At 46.6% G+C, this 12,724-nt stretch overlaps 1 protein-coding gene across 1 annotated transcript in view; it reads left to right on the top strand.

Annotated features, from left to right (window-relative positions):
• The window catches only part of NRG2 (neuregulin 2), a 90,615-nt gene that overhangs the window by 13,184 nt on the left and 64,707 nt on the right, over window positions 1–12,724 (top strand). The gene's annotated exons all lie outside the window — the stretch shown is intronic.

Below are 12,724 nucleotides of genomic sequence, written 5' to 3'. Positions count from 1 at the left end.
ATGGGATATAAAGCATAATAGGGTTGGCTGTGCTTGACTGGGATGTTCAGTGTTCATGATCCCTCAGCATTGGGTGAGACCCAGGCAACTACCGGCATGGGTCTTTGCTCAGCAGCACCATTATAAAAGCAGATCTGGGATGGATCCTTCCTCTGCATGTGTATGGGGCTCCTGCAACTGCAAACAGCAGTGTCTAGGTGAGCAGGAAGACTTTCTTTTGGTGTTTCAGGCTTGAACATTATGTAGAGGAACTGCCACTGGAGGGACAGATGGGGAGTGAGGGTGGAGAGCAGTCACCTTTCACTGAGCGTGAGTGCAAGTGGAAGTTCAGCTTCTACATCCTGCAACCAGGTGGGGAGTGTGACCAGAGAGCAACACAGCCTTGAAGCAGCGCTGGTTTCTGAGCTGTGTGTGATGGTGGAGCTCCTGACGCACCATCCCAAACTGGCAGAAAACCAGAAAGACAGTATTAATATCCAGGTGCCTGTCTGAAAGGATGATTCAAGCTCTCTCAATTTTATGAAGCAAGGCTGCTGGGAGCTCTTCAGTGACATGCAGGAGGTGGTCAGCATCTCCAGGAATGAAAGGAGGATGAGCCTGGAGCTGAAGAGTGATGTTCAAGGTTTTGAAGATCATTGATTTTGCAAAGGAAAGATAAAAACTTGCATCTCACAGCCAAGGTGAATTGAGACAGGGAGGACAAAGATGAGTGATTTTGGTTACTTAGTGGCAGCTGGCATGGGCAAGGAGAAGAAAACAGAAGGGGCAGTGTAAAGGACTGGAAGATAAAAGGAGAGATGGGCTACCTCTTTGGGAATAGATGGAAGATCTCTTTCACATGTGGGGACCACCAGAGCTTCAGAGGTCTCAACAGTACATAATGTGGCTGGCTTCCCCATCACCTGCTAACTAGTGTGCCCTTGTACTAATAGCCTTTCTTGCAGGGGCCCTGGGCCTCTTCCCAGAGGGGATCTAGTGTTGCCTGTTGGAGAGGTTGTAAGGTTTGGATCAGGTATGTCCTTGAAGTCAGCCAAGTCCTTGGGCACTCTGGGGTGCAGCATAGACGCGTAGCACTAGGTTGTTAGTGTGTCCAGATCATGGTGAGTTGGATGGATGTTGCAGAGCTGATCCCACCTCAGGGCAGGGATGTGGTCTGCTCAGCTTCTTCCAAGCTTGTTCTTGTTGTCCTGTGATTTGTTGTCCTTTGGAACCCTGTCTTTGGGCCTTTCCAGGTTGGTTCTGTAGACACTGAAGGTGGTAAAGCTTTATTTAGGCCTTTCCAGGGCAGCTCCTCAGCACCATTGCTCCTCCTGCATGTGGAAAGTCACATGCGCGGGGTATTAAGACTGTTTCCTGCAAAAATGTTCCCCAGCAGAGGAGAGCCCACCCTTTCCATCAGGTTTTTCATACTGTGTCTCAGACCCCTAAACATCCCTTTTTTGGGTTTCTAGGTCGTTGCATTCCTCTGCATGGAGCTGTTCAAGAGTGGCTTGGGGAGATGGTGAAGGGGAGGGGCACTGAAAGTGCAGAAGTGAAGGAGCAGCTCTGGAGGAATTCTGCTTAAGCTGAAAGCCATTGCCTTTGTTGTCTAGCTCAACCACTTCCTCGCTTTTCCCTGTCACTCTTGCATGGAGAAGAGAACCATCCATGCTTATAATACAAGATGAATCTGGCATTGTGCCCTGTCTTTTCTCAGGTCTTCCTTGGATCACAAACTCCTTCCACTTGTCACTGCTGCTTAAAATTGGCATTTGTGGTTGCATCCGGAGGTCCTGACTGCACCATTGTTCCTCTTGGGCTATTCACAGCACAGTCATAACAAGAGACAGTCCCTGCCCCAAATATATTAAGTGGGATCTTTGAGAGAGGAAATGGAAGCACAGAGAAGGGATGTGAATTGTCCCACTTTACGCAACATTTCTGGGATAAAACCCAGCACTATTAATAGCTTTTTGCTCAACAACCATCTTTTGTTCAGAACTCTGGTTTTCACCTTAAGTTGTTTGTGTTGCACAGGATCTGTTGGGCACTTTGGTGAAAGGTCCCAACCTTGTGATCCGCTAGACGTAAAGCAGGTCCAATAAACCTCTATCTATTTTGAATTCGGAATAGTCTTTCTGCTTGGGCCACTGCTATGTTGCATTGTCTTTTCTTCACCCACATTTTGCTGCTGAATCATTAGGTTTTTGTTTTGGTTGCTCACATTCTACAACATCTCCTAGGAAATTACTTGTCTCACACCTTCCTTTTGCTGCTGTTCCCTAAATCCTTCAATGGAGTAGCTGGACAGCCAGCAAGTGTTTCTTGCATCAAAACCTCAAATTTGCTTTACCTTCCTTCTTACTTCTTGCATGTGAATATTTATATAAATATAAAATTATATACTGTAATGAATTCTTTTCATACAATATAAAAGTGAACTTTCTGCTGGCAATGTTTGTGGAAGCAGAAACTGTTGATTAAATTTTAACAAAGAGTCACAGAAAGCAAATTCTAAAATTGCAACTGTATGTTTGTGATAACAAGAGCTCTGTCACTGCTGTCAGGGACTAGAATTGATGGAGGCTACAAAATCTCTTTATCCAACCAAAATGAGCCAGAGTTGCTTGATTATTTTTTTTTTTAAACACAAGCCGCAAACTGCTCATGAGCAATTTACAAGCCAAAAATTAGCCAGTATGGCTTTCCAGAGAATAGTTCTGAAAAATATTGCAATAAGCAATATTCAAATATAAAACGAGGGAAAATAAGGATAAAAAAATTAATCAGGAAGAGCTGACATCCTTGAGACTCCTGGCAGCTGTAAATCAGCATGGTTGGGGGACATTTCAGTGTAAGCCACCCATCGCTGTGCTCCAGTGGGGGTCCGGAGCTATTCAGAACAATGCTGGGAAGCCGCGCTCTGGACAAGGCGGGAGACACGCTGTGTTAGTGTCTCCGCTGGGCAGTGCCCAGAGTCCCAGATGGAATTTACAGCTAGCTGCCTCCCTGCCGCCGTGCAGGAGGGCGGCCCCTTCGCAGGGGGCCAGGATGCTGCTGGTGCGGAGCAGAGCCCCCCGTCCCTGCGCGTCGTGCTCTCCCATGTGGAGGGTCCCGCTGCCTTCAGCGGAGAGGGCAGCGTGTGGGGAGAGAGCAGGGCTCGGCCTGGTGCCGGCCGTTGCTCCGGCCGTGGCAGAGACCCAGGGCAGCCTAGGCGCTGGGAGAATGTTATAGTGTAGGATGGCAATTCCATCCACACTTGGTGGGGTTTGGACATCTACGTGTCTGGCTGCCTTAAAGAAGCTGTCTCAGGCATGATCTTTATTTTCTTTCCTTTTCCTGTGTTTGGATAAAAAACAGACCTGCGGTCACTGTCTGAGGTTCTTTTGGTACCAGTGCTTTAAAGCATTTCTTGAGCTAAGAGAGAAACTTTTAATCTTTCTAATACAACATTGCAGAGAACAAACAAGTCTTTAATGCAAGCCCCAGGGTCTCTTGTGGGGAGATCCCGATAAAAACACAGCTTTCTGTTTTGGAAATACCCTCTGGTGGATTTGTCAAAACCCTAACAGAGACAATGGTGAACTTTCAAAGTAAGCAGACATGGAAAAAAAATACTGTAATTAAGACAGCAAATGGTTGGCTTTTGTCACGGAATGCTAGCAAATATGATTTTATAGGTTAAAAGTTAAAAATCCCCCTGCCTCAATGTTAGAGACTGCTAATCGCATGTATTTGTCCAGACACTGAAGTACTTCCTTCTCTGAACGCCTGCTCCATGAGGTGCTTCCACCCGGCCAGGTATGAACTGCCAGGATGTTCTTTGGCCGAGGACTGCCTGGGAGGTCAAAATATCCCCAAAATGTTGCAAGCTGGGCTGCCGCACCTGACCTTTGCTTGACCTCTGCCTGCCCTGAATTAACATCTTTGTAACAGACCCCAAATTTTGCTGATTTTTCCCTACTTGCCATTGTTCAGCATATTGAAAAACACTTGTTAAAAATGAGTCTCGCTTGTAAGTCTGCTGGAGTGGGGAAGGGGACAGATTCTGCGCCGGGGTTTTGCTGACATGGGCTGGGTTTGAACATTCCCCACAGCCAGGTGCTGCAGGTGGTTCTCAGTGCTTATCATCTCCCTGGCCTCAGACCTCACATCTCAGGAATTTAAGATCTGGGGGTCCTCATTCTGTTTAAATGCAATATATTGAGAGAAGAGGAAAAAGATGTGCAGAAGTGCTGTGCTATCTGAAGCTAGGAGTGCATCCCTGGTCCTTCATTCTACACCTGACTTTCATGGGCATGAGACAGGCCTCAGCAGAGAGAGAAAAGTTTACTTGGTAAACGTTGCGCCTCACATGGAGGCTGGGTCGCATTTACCTGTTTTAGTGGCCCTTCTTGCTGATTCATCTGAAGGATTCAGTGGGTGTTGTTTGGGGTTGCGTTGCAGCAGCTCCTGTTTTTGCAAGTTTACCTGCAATGGTCCCGCCAGCCGATGATGATGTGTCTTCTGTTCTCTTGTCACTGGGGGAGCCCAGGCAGCACAGGCAGTCCCTATTAAAAGAATTTCAGCTCCCTGCTAATGGAATTTTTTTCCCTGCTATGTTTTAAAGAAGCATTCCTATGGTTGATAGAGCTGTAAAGCACCAAACAGGCTTTCTTCATCCCTGATATTCCACTAACGGTCATTTTATATCAGCAAATCTTTCCCTGTAGCCTGAAACATAGCCTTCAGCTTCTTCATGCCCGTAAGGGTTCTGTATATGGTTTCATGTACAGATTTCATAATAAACATTTAATGAAACGTTTTTTTTGCTAACTTAGGTTGTTTTTTCTCCTGGGGTGAGGGTTACACTTTCCTTTGGTGATTGAAAGATGATAGATGCCACCCATGTCTTTACCAGGGACTAGGACAAGTAATTTGTGCTTAGTGTTCAGTGGCTGAAACAAAGAATTAATGTATTTTAAGGCTTCGGATGCTCTGGGTGATTTGTTTGTTGGCTGGGTCTTGACTGGCAGTCCACAGAGTATGGGTGGGCCATTTTTCTAACTGATTGTGAAGATAGAGATAAAGCTATATTTTATGAATTGCTGTTTCCAAGGTCATCTGGAAATTGAGAAGTTCATAAAATATATCTTTGTTCAAAGATAGATTTGATTATATAAAATATGATCCCAGAATCAATTGGGTACAAACAAGATGTTGCCTTTAGGGTTGAAAACACATTGTTAGAGGCATGAAGAGCAGAAATTGTCGCTGCTGTCTTTGTGTGGCTATTGTTTTTGGTTTTAATAGGAACAGAATGAATGACATTTTTCCACCAGACCACTTATGCTCAACTATACCTCCAGGACAACTTCCTGGCCAAAAATATTCAAAACAAACAAACACAATAGCAATTCTACTCCCAATTACATTGTTTGCAAACCAGCTAGTGTTCATAGAGTACTAGGTTTGGCAAATCCAGCACTTCACCCCTGGATTTTAATATTGGATATTTGTATGTGAATTACTTGTAGCTGTTGTGCTATTCAGATAAGCATTTGAGCGGCCCTGCGCATGGGCACCTCCAGCATGTCTGCCCATTCTGTGATAAAAACGTTCCCTAGCTGTCTTAACAGTTTGGGTGAAAAGCCCAAGTATTGGGAAGTCATTCTTGCCCAGTGGCCAGATGCTTATTGATTCGAATGGAGCTGAGATTTCAGCCTAGGCATCTGTACCAAATCATATACTGATTTAAAAACTTTTACTTGAAAGAAGAATAACTAAATATTAAGTGTGGGAAAGAGAAATAAAGGAGAGGAGGAATTTATCAGTTGCTCTTTTATGTAAGTGGAGCCAGTATTTGTAAGAGGAGAGTGAACTTGCTGGATTTGTGGCACCTTTTCTTGTGGTATGACCTACCAGAGGGATCCTACAGAGAGAAAGCCTAAGTCAGCAAACCTGCTTGTGACTTTCCAGTCAATTTTCTGTGGCCAATGGGAATGGTCATGGAGATACTGATTGTTGTAACTCACAGTTTTAAATATATATCTAGTGCTGCAGATGGGCGTTGTGGTCATTTCTCCTCCCTGAGACAGAGAGCTAAAGGAACCTAATTAAGGAAAAAGAACTTGTATGGTAGTGATGCTATGAGATATGTAGGGAGGAATAATGCAGTTGTTCTGGCTCTAGTGAGGTTTCCAAGCTTCATTGCAACCCCAAGGCTCCTTGATCTCAGTCTTTTCAGCATCTTCACGTTTCCAGTCATCTGGGTCCTCTCTGCATCACCTTCTGTTCTCTGTGAGTCAGCTGGGTGGGTATCCTCAGCAGACCCTCTAGGACCTGGAGGAATAGCTCCTGCACTGTCATACCTAGTGTCTCCAGCTGTTGAAGTGGGACCTTTCCCAGCAACACAAAGATATGCCTCTGACTCCTGCTGGCAGACCTTTGCACTAAGGGCACGGCAGCATGGTGCATGCTAGGCACACAGCATATCTCCTGTGTCCTTGGAGAGCTTTGGGTTATTAACCCTTGCTGAAGCCTGTGTCTTTGCACTTACTGCACAGATGGGCAGTGGAGGCAGGGTGTAAATGCCCAAAGTGAGCCCCATTGTCTAGTGCTGGCTCCCACAGTGGAGTCTTTGCCATCACAGATCTACTAAGAGCAACATGGCTATGTTTTAAAAGGCCGAGTAGTGGCTACAGCAGGTGCTGCCCCCTGGAAATTTACATTTGACATTGTGGTTTGCCTGCCAGGTACCCCCGCCTAGGACACAGTGAGCTGCTGCGGTGCGTAGACAGTCAAGTTAACAGCTTGAGAAAGTCTGATCATCTTTTTTACATAAACTGGAGGTTGCCTAGAGCATATTACAGACACTATGTTATATTTTATGTTCTTAATTTGGAGCCTATAGCTACCCACTGGTGGGTTGCAGCAGAGGTTGGTATAGGGCAGTACATCAGTCTGACATCAAGGTTCCTTCCCGCAGGCTCTGGACTATGTGGTTTGTGGAGGTTGTGTCCATCCGTTGAATAAATCTGGGGTCTTTTGCTCCCTCCCATGTTTCAGGTATGGCTTTAGGAAAATACAGCCCTGTTACCTTCAGGGGCATTGGAGGGTCACAGACTCGGAAGAGTTCTTGTGACCCTACCACCAAAGAGCTGAACTTTGTTTGATGTCCCTGTGGTCTGCCAGTGCTGCAGATGCCACAACCTGCCTGGGTGCACAGCAGTGACTGCATTTTTACCCTCCCTATAAAAACCCAGAAAAAAGGAGGACAAACACTTAGAGCATATAAAGTGTTAAGCAAGGCTCTTTTTTTTTTTTTTTTTTCAAGTGGACCCCATGTTTCCATTCCTTCTGGTTGGAGACAGCTTTCTTCAGACCAGGTCCCTCTTTGACAAGTTGGTATTTGCAGCCAGTACTGAAACGGTCAAAGAGCCAAGGTGGGCAGGAGCAGCTGCTTCAATTCAGTTTTGTCTCCTTGTTAAATAAGGGCCAAAGCAAACACAGGCCAAAGGAGCATCGTCTCTGATAAAAACACTAGAGGCAGCAAATGTACCAGGAGCAGTAGGGCTGCATTAGCCAAGAAGTAAGATGTATTAGCTCAGTGCAGAGCATGCTGGCCCACCAAAGACACACCTGGTGTCCAGACCTGTCTGCACAGTGATGCCCTGTGCCAGGGACATGTGTCCTCACCTTGTAGTAGAGATGACAGAAATGGGAAAAATTCTGTTTGGTAAGGAGTTGTCACCTTTGCAAAAGTTTGTGTTTGAATTTCGAGCAAGTTGAGGCTGCAATACATTTCCCATGGAACGATGAATTCTGGAATTTTCCATCTGGGAGAACATTGAAACTCCCATCTGAGGTTCCCTACATAAAAGGGAAGGCCTGTATGCCTGTGGGTGAGACTTTGAACAGCAAATCATGGTGGGGACTCTCCAGAGGGAGCTTAGGGAGTAGCAACCTTTGAGATGTGGCTTGGGCAGGTGTCATGAGTCCAGATCTTGTGTTTCAGTGGCAAGGAGCTGGCAAACCTCAAGGACTGTGCCTGTGGCATCCTTTGTGTGTCCAGATTTCTCTGTTAAGAACAGGGAGCACCAACCCTTGGAGACACTGCCAGGCTTGCAGCTTCTCCACTCCCGTGCAGCAGCCCAGAGGCCAGAAGCCCTGGCACTTGTGTGGAAGGGCTCTCCTGAGGCCAATGTCTTGGACAGTCTGAGAAACACAGCCCATTTCCAAGAGATCACCTGTGCAGCTTTCCTCTCCTTCTGGCAGGGGAGGAGTGTCCTGACCTGAGGACTGCAGTCACGTGGAGGGAGTGTGCTGGAAGCGATTGCTCTGTTGTAGGCATGTCAAGGCATCGCCCGTGAGTCTGTAAGTCCTAACTCTCCTCAAATCTCCCCCCATTCCTGTGAGAAACCATTTTTCAGCCTCCCTTTTCTGTGGCCACAGGAATTCAAGCCAAGTTGCCTTCTTCCTCAGCTGCTCAGAGGGACATGGAAGGATCTTGTGCTCCCAGTTCTCCAGATCCATCTGCCTAAACATTTTGCCACCTGCCATGTGCCAGGCAGTGTGGGGGAGCCTCCTGTGGCTGGCACTGTATCCCCTGGAGGAGGCCAGGAAGATACTCCACGTCTACTCATGATGTCTGTGGCCTGGAGATCCCAGATGTGTCTGTAGATAGTTTGCTCTGAAGGGTCTCCCACAGTAAGCAAGACACAGCTCATGAAGCAGTGTCTGGGGCTGGTGTCACTGGTGGTTAAGAGTTCACTGAGCACCCTTCCCAGGGTGACTGGCTTCTGCCTTGTGCTGCCAAGGGGCTGTGTGATGCTTTGCAAGTGGCGCGCAGTTTTGCTACTACTCCATTGCTGGAACTCTATTTGGGCACTCTGCCCATTTGTGATCAGTGATGTTTTGAGTTGAAGCTTTAAGGTGCTTTCAGGCATACTCCAGGCACCAGCAGTAAAAGAGGTGTTGCTATCATCAAGGTACTTCAATGTAGTATCAAACATAATCAGAAGTGAATTCATTAAAGCAGTGTGTACACGTAAGTCCTTTTGTGGTAGATGTTCGAGCAACTCATATGGCATAATTCAGAACTTAATTTTTTAGATATTTGTAACATCCTCCTCTCCGTAAAAGAAGGTGGTAACTTGGCAGTAGGTGCCAGGACTGCTGTCCGAGGGCAAAGCTCTCCTGTAAAGGCCTCTTAGTGAAACACGACTCCTGAAATAGATTAGGAAATTGTGGACATCTGTTGATCCAGGCCCCGGCACACTTTAGGGTTGATTCTTGTGGCTTACAAAACTAGTGTAGTCTGGGATCTAATGGTTGCTTGGGCTTCATCTGACCTTGGAATGAGCACAAACTGTAGAAAATGTGTATTTACTGTTTGTCTCAGCTCTACCAGGATTAAACCTTCCTTTCTGCAGCATGGCACACCCTTGATGTGATTGTCAGAAAAATTGCCTGGATCGTGCAGCTGCCTCTTCTGTCCAATCCCTCACACTTTGTGAGGCTGGTAGCTCTTCACCCCATGGAGAGAAGGCTTCAATTTGGGTGGAGGAGCAGCTGACAGGATTGCAAGGTGACCAGAGATTCGAGTTCAGAATGATTGCCTGAAGCTATCTGTAGCCTCAGTCTGGCAAGCACAGCCAAAAGCCCCCTTCCCATTCTCATGACCCCAGCAGCAGTGGTGGCTGTGGTACATGTTGCTAAACTAGCTGTGGAGGGGACCGTGAGCTGGCGGGCCAGAGCCATGAGGCTGCAATGAGGAGCTGGAATGGCAGTTTCAGCTCTGCCTGTGCCAGGATGACAGGGTGACTTGGGTGGCCCTGGTTCAGTGTTTTGGCTTTGACAAAAGCTGTGCTGGCCACATCTGAGCAGTGGTAAACTGTGCAGAGGGGGCCTGGGGAGCCAGAAACTGTTGGAAATGTGGGAGAACTGGACCTGGAGCCCACTTGGTATATATCTGGGAGTGTTTGCCAGGTACGGTATGTTATTTTGATATGTATGAAACTAGTGACTTTGTTTGCTCAATGTGTTTGAAAAAATACCAAACTGGGAGGAGATTAAAATGATCCAAAACGTTCAGAGCACTGAAGAAAGGGGGCACTTTAAAAATCCCCATGTCAGTTTGAACAGACAGAAATAAGCTTGTGACTTTCTGAGCTGCAACTTGGTGATTTGAACAGAGCAGAGGTAGGAAATGGGTTGATTTTGAAGCTGAAAACAAACCAAAATGTAAAACTTTGTCTTCGACGTACTCCAGTATTAGCACTCGGTGTGCTGCTTTGGTTTCTCAAGCTACTTTACTGCTGGAGAAGGTTGAAAGGTGATTCATTCATAGTTTACAAGTACCTAAAAAGGGAAGAGGTTTCTGGTTACTAGATGGGATTCAAATCTACCAGAGGAAAGCATATATGTCTCTTTGCTGGAAGCCAAAGTTAGAGAAATTCAGGCTAAGAATAAGGGCTTCAGTTTAAATGATACGAATAAAAAACAGTGGAAGATCTTTGGTTGGCATTAAGCAGGCTCATCAGCAGTTAGTGGCTGTAAATGAGGATTTCCGTGTTTTCCTGAAAGATGCAGGATTTATGAAGAGAGGCTTTCCAGCCCAGAGCAGCCCTTCCAGAACAAGCCTGGGCTTCCCTTTCCACTGGAGCAGCCAGCACACAGCTCTGGGTGCTGCATCCCCAGGCTTCGGGCTCTGCCTGCTCTGCCTATGCTGCTCTCCAAGCACAAGCTACACTTGTAGCGTAGCAGTAAGGCGCACAGGTGTGCTGGGCGTCAGGAGCACACCTCTGTTTCTTTGTGCACAGTGCTCTTCCCAGACACAGTCCAAAATACTTCTGGGTTGGATACCCCTTTCACTGGCCTGTCTGGCTCATCCGGGGAATTACAGTCCGTGCAGCATGGCTTGTGAGCTGAATGCACAGTTGCACAGTTCCTTTCCCTCCTGTAGCAGCGCAGCCAAATCTGCGGAGGAGACACATTCTCCTCTCTTTTTCTGCGTAGCGCAGGACTCTGCAGAGTGGTGTGATGCAAAGCCCCTGTCCTGTGTGAGTGTCAGCTCCATCTGTGCCACAATTGGCATATGTCTCTTTGGACCTGACTTTTCAGGAAGGCTGTGTGATTTATCACTGGTGGCCAAGAGCAGAAAGTGCAAGAGGCACAGGCTTGGGTGAGATGTGATTCACGTTGGTGGGGAGGAACTGGGGAATAGAGACCTTGGAAGGTTTCTTACTTGTCCTTGGCCCTCTCCTTCAGCGATCTCCAGTTTTCTGGGCTTTGCTCTGCTCTTGCCAGTATTTTCTGGGGAGAGGGGCAGGGCTGACATCTTTCTCCCAGGCCATGCTGCCTGCTTTATAATTCTGCAGACCACAAGCCTGGAAGTAATGTGAAGCAGACACACCAATGCCAAGGTCAGGACCTTCCCAGTATTCAAGGCATATGTATACTGTTGGCATGGTACAGGGTGACCTCAGTGTACAATAGGAGCCAACCAACACACACATTCAGACAGAATAAATATTTGACAGACTCTATTTCTCTATTCCCCAAAATGACCCCTGTAAAAGCAAGGTCCTGTTTACCTTCTCAGCTCTCCGTGCACAGTGTTCCGAGAAGAGACAAGCTTTCTTCTCCATTCATTGCCTTCCAGCTCTTCTGGGTGACCCATTTCCAGGCAAGGATCAGGCATACTGGCTTCACAAAACCCAGGACACCTTGGATTTTCACAGAACTCCTGAAATTTGGGGAAAGCTGAGGTTGTTTTCATTCAGAAGTCTGTCTGTGCCCAAACACAGTGACCTGGGAAGCAGTGCAAGATGTCAGTGAGCAGCCTGAGGTAATTGCCTGCAGCTGTCTGAGCCATTTTTTGTGCTGAGCCTGCCCTGTCAGCATGTCAGCACGTGTGCAGCCCTCCCCATCCTGTTGCCTGTGGCACAGGTTTCTAGTGAGCCTGCAGCAGGCTTGGGTGTGCAAAAATAATAGTTGGAAATAATATTTGGTGGGGTTTGTTCTTTTTTCCTTGGTGTGCTAAACATGCTTTCTTTGCTTCTGTGCCTTGGCACCAGTGTAGCTGTGCAGCTCAGAGTCAGTGGAAGGTCTGGCGTGCTTGGGACCAGATCTGATGCATTACCCACCCAGGCACTGCCAGGCACCTCTCCTCTAAGGCTCCCATATGTTTCTGGGTTTGCCTTTCAGCAGCTGTGAGTGTTGCCCAGCCAACTCGTGTTACCTTGAACTGTTCCATTTCTGTCCATGCTTGTATCTTTTTGATTAAGGACAATTTTGCTTCTCATACCCTCATATGTAAAACAAGGGAATGTGAGAGTCCTCCGAGCTTCATGCCACAGGAGCATATGCCTGATGATTGTTGTGCTTCTTATTTTGTATAAGATCAGTTTCACTGATAAGTCTTCAAATAAAACCAAGCTATGATAGCTTAGCTTGGCATGAAGAATAAGTGGAGACATAGAGAGATCTATAAAATAGTGATTGCTCTAATGAAACCCATCCAGTTCCTTCTCCTTTGCTTGCTCTTCCATATCACAAGATCAGAATGCAGTACGCAATTAAAATATGGCTTATGCATATTAGACAGAGGAAATATTTTATCTGTAACATATCTTAGACAAGCGGAAACCATTGTTACCAATATTCTTAGGGCAAAACCAGCAACTTGCTATTTCCTTTTTTAAGGTTAGGGCTGAGAATGAAAAAGGGAGCTAGAAAAGTGCAGAGCTGTCAGTTGAAAGAA

The sequence above is a fragment of the Falco naumanni genome, chromosome 8 (assembly GCF_017639655.2).
Source record: "Falco naumanni isolate bFalNau1 chromosome 8, bFalNau1.pat, whole genome shotgun sequence".
Classification (NCBI taxonomy): Eukaryota; Metazoa; Chordata; class Aves; order Falconiformes; family Falconidae; genus Falco; species Falco naumanni.
The sequence above is the reverse complement of the archived record's forward strand: the minus strand, read 5'-3'. Positions and strand labels throughout refer to the sequence as shown.